Source organism: Myotis davidii, unplaced genomic scaffold (assembly GCF_000327345.1).
Source record: "Myotis davidii unplaced genomic scaffold, ASM32734v1 scaffold238, whole genome shotgun sequence".
In the NCBI taxonomy this organism is placed as follows: Eukaryota; Metazoa; Chordata; class Mammalia; order Chiroptera; family Vespertilionidae; genus Myotis; species Myotis davidii.
In genome coordinates this window covers 12,108,301-12,112,722 of record NW_006293779.1, presented here as the reverse complement: position 1 = coordinate 12,112,722, position 4,422 = coordinate 12,108,301, and positions in this window count along the sequence as shown.

The window sequence follows — 4,422 nt, the reverse complement described above, 5'->3', positions numbered from 1 at the left end:
GAGACGGGAGGGGAGGGGGGGAAGATGGGGAGGAACCAGATTGCCCTTTCCCCTGACCCAGTCATTGAGACCATATTTTTGATATCCAAGCTGCCTCCACTAATAATTTTCCTGACTTTCCAGTTAGAATCTTCTCAGCAAGGCACTCCCAACTTTGGAGCTACTTTCTACCAGTATCTGGGCAACCCTGGCATGCCCGCCTCGGAAATGGATTCCTCTGCCAACTATATGTTTGGTTCGGATCTCGCACATGGTGCGCACAGCGTGCCGCAGACAGAGCCCGCAGAGGCCGGGGCTGGGCGCTCACCAGCCTGCTCCAGGCCCAGCTTGGTTACAGCAGAGCTGGTTTCCCTCCAAGATGTCTCAATCAGCGGGACCTCCACACACTTTTTTTTTTTTTTTAACGCTGTCCTCTCATTGCCTGTGTTGGAAGGATCAGGCATGTGAGGGACGCTTTCATCCCCGGCAGGGAATGTGTGGGGAGCTGAAGCAGGACAGGGGATTGGGAACCGGGAGGGGTGTGCATTGTCTGCGGTGGCCTATCACCAGTCAAATCCAGTGTGTAGGTTAATAAGGCTTCAACTTTAAAGGAACGGTGCACATCTGAGTGACAAGCTGGTGAATGAGAGTCAGGGGGAAGTGCTGCGCTTGGAAAGGTCCCCGTTTCCTGAGCTGCAGTTGAATTTTAAGAAGCGGGACTTATCAGTTAGGGGGGGTAGACACCTCTGAGAGCCTGGGCCGCATTGCAAGCTCACATGGCTCTGCGAGCGCCCACCTTTCAGGGGCTCCGAGGCCGGCAAATCAATCAATCACCTTAGGTCATGGCTATTTATTGTTCTTGAATCAAGGAGTGACTAGAATCCTGTGCTCACGTCAGAACCATCGATGGCGACAGCTGAGACTCTGTCTTGTGCTGGCATCCTAATGTGTCAGGAGAGTTTTGTTCTAGGATTATTTGGGTCCTTTTTTTTTTTTTTTTTTTAAAGAAGTCCCAAATAATACTTATCCCGCAGCCCCACACGCTGCAGCCTTTGAGTTGTGCTTTGCCTAGGACCTGGAAGTCCCCCAGGGATGGTCCATTCAGGTGCCGGGTCCTGTGCTCAGGTGCAGGAGACCCTGCCTCCTGGCTTTCTGCCACAGCCATGTCCCCCAGATGCGTGGGCCCCTCCTGTCAAGGCAGTGAAGAGTCCACAGCAACGCAAATAGGGATTTCTGATCTTTTTGGTTATAACAATGCAAACCAGAACGATAACTTTTTAAAATGAAAAGAACGAACCTGACTTTTACAGAATGAAAAAAATGCTTTTCTGTGAGAGTGTGCATCTCTGTCCACGTATATACATATATTTACAAAATTCCAACCATGGTAAAAACAACATTTTGTATCTCGATTTTTCAAAATTCTTCACATTCTACTGGAAATATTTCAAGAGTGTCATAATTACCATTTTTGAAGACTGCACTTATATGGCGGGCCTCTTATCTTTGGGGAGTAGTTAAAATGTTTGCCATTTTTCCAACGCAGCTGAAATTAGAATTTTCATAAAATTTTGTCTTTACTATATATTTTCAGGCAAGCCAAAAATGGCCTAAAGGGCACAGATATTTTTAGGGCCTTTGCTACATGGGTTATATAATTTTTTAAAATTTATGTTAGTTTATAACATCATCAGAATATGAGTGTACTAGTTACATCTGACTTTGCCAGCATTAAGAATTATCAAATTTTTAAAAGTCTACTGGAAATTTGCTAAAAGAGTAGTAGATTTCAGGTGTTCTAATCACACACAAAGAAATGGCAACCATGTGAGGAGATGTGTTAACTAGCTTGACTGGAGTAATCATATCTCTCTCTCTCTCTCTCTCTCTCTCTCTCTCTCTCTTGCTCGCTCATATATAAAATCATGTTGTACACTTTAAATATACCATCTTTATTTGGAAATAAATAAAAATTAGAAAGTGAAAAGTAAAAAAGATTTCAGGTGAAAACCCTGGTGTCATTTGCTTTACAGATTTTAGCAGAAGACAGAATGTGAGAAGTAAATGCTTAACAGAAGTCCCCAAACTCACCAACGAGCTGAAACAGGCATTTGAAGAAACAGATGTTCAGGGGTTAGGGAGTGGAGTCGGGGAATGGCTGGCGATTGAGTTGAACGGGACGGAAGCAGGTTCCGAGTTAACTGAACTGCTGCTACTCAGGCAGAGCGGAGAGCTTGGTCTGGTGGAGGACTACAGGTGTGCGGCTGGATGAGAGGGATGACCAGGCCCGTGTATCGGAGACTAATGCGTCCCCGTGTCATTTACCTTTCTCACAGTGCATGAGTGGATTCAGATAACAGCAGTGCAAATATTACTCATGTTCTAAACTTTATGACGGACGTTACCTTAAAATCAATGGCACAGTCCTCTCTGAGCTCCATCATTTCCGGGGTCTTTTACCTTGGGGAGTTAACTTCCTCCTGCCACACTTCCACTTTCTGGAACACAGGCCCGATCATCTCTACCCCCAAGGATGGCTTTGAATATGACATGAGTTAAGGCAAGTAAAACAGCCTGGCCAATGGCAAGCACTTGACACATGGTAGCCATTACCCCTATCACCATTATTATATACAACAAGCACAAGCTGTTGAATGGAATTTGCCCATTTCTAAGGGCTTTTACTTTCGGAGGGATTTTTTTGGAAAGAGTTGAGCATTTGCGGCTCTTCTTGGATCATAACCAGTTCACCTGAACTGTGAGAGCTTGGATTTGACGAACTCAAAGGACCGGTAGAGCCTGGACATGCCATATGCTCACCTGCCTGGGGGCTCATAAACGTCCAGTAGGTCACGGGCTGCCGCTCAGGCACATGGTTTTCTTGTTCAGGGTGGATACGGGGTGGGGGTAGGAGGTGGGAGGGAGGTGGGAATGGTGGAGGGGTTGTATGAGCTTTGCCTTGCCTCTTGTTCTGGAGCTGAATGGCCCCAGCGTGTTGGCTTTCTTGCTGATCTTTGGCTGCTATTTTTTGGTGGTTTTGATTCCTCCAGGATTTCTCACCTCATTTCTCACCTCCTCTTGCTTTTGTCCTTTCCATAAACATTAGGCAGCTTTTCAAGTCCGGTCCACTGTAACTTACTAGAGACCTGGGTATTATTGCGAAACCAAGTATCAATCACATAGAAGCTTGTGACATGATATGTATGTGTGTAAACATATTGATGTAGTGGTACCTTTAGATATATATGCTAAAAGCAGGGAGCTCTCTGTATGCAGGGGTCTTAGCCATCGAGAGGGTAAGGGATTGAGGATGGGATGATTTGTTGAGCATTGAGGGTGAAGATCTTAGAGGCCTGGAGCAAACTGAGGAGCACTGACCACCTTAGAGCCAGGGACAGACTAGAGACCAGTGATCATGAAGACACTGTCAGAGTTGTTAAATATTTGTAACTTCAATCTGCAAAGAGCAGTTTAAAAAAAACGCACGGCCTCTCTTGCCAATCTCCTAAAGGTCTTAGGACCTTCATGGACAACCCAGCCATATGGAGGCTCAGAGACACCTGATTACACCAAGCAAGACAGGTGTGTGGGAAGCTGGGTGTTCCCAGGACTCGCACCTGTATAATTAGCATCCTCTTTTGCTAAAGCCATTACCCATTTAACTGCTCCAGTGAGGTCTCAGGTCATTGTCAGCTTGTGGGGTGCAGAGGTACTTCCCTTCCCTGTGCAAATTGTGGGCGTGTTTGTCCTGCATTGCTGCATGCCTGTGATGTGTCTGGGTGCTTACACACTTTCATTTAATTCTCATATGAAGCCCCTCAAGAAAGTATTGTCATCCTTATTTTGTATTCAAGGAAACAGATTTCTCAGGCTAAACCTCAAGTTCTGTGGAACCAGGACCTGACCCAGTGTGTGAGGCTGCAGCACACTTACCTGGAGAGGCAGGAGCACCAGGAAGTTCAAAGTCTGGGTTAGGAGTCAGATTTTCCTGTACCAAATCCTGGCTTTGCCATGAATTAAATATAGAACTTCCCCCAGGGCACCTAGGATGAAGATGAAATGAAATGAAATGATGTAGATAAAGTACTTAGCACAGGGCTGGGCAAAATGAGTGATCCATACATTTCACATGATCAGTAATAATGGCTAGAAGTCCCACCCTGAAACCCGCCCCTCTTTCCCCCGACACAATGATCATAACATTTCAGATGAGTGTGCCCGGTCCTTAGAGTATGAGGATAATTCCTTGCATAGATGTAGAGCGAGAATAACTGTCCCAAGCCAGACTCTGCTCTGGTGGACGCATTTATTCAGTCCTCAGCTAGGAGGTGTCTGAGTCAAGATTCTATCTCAGGCAGTTGGCTCCAGAGTCAACACTCTTCACCCACCATGCTATGCTGCCTGGCCTTGCTTTTGTGTTTGCGGCCAAGCTTGGAACAAGAA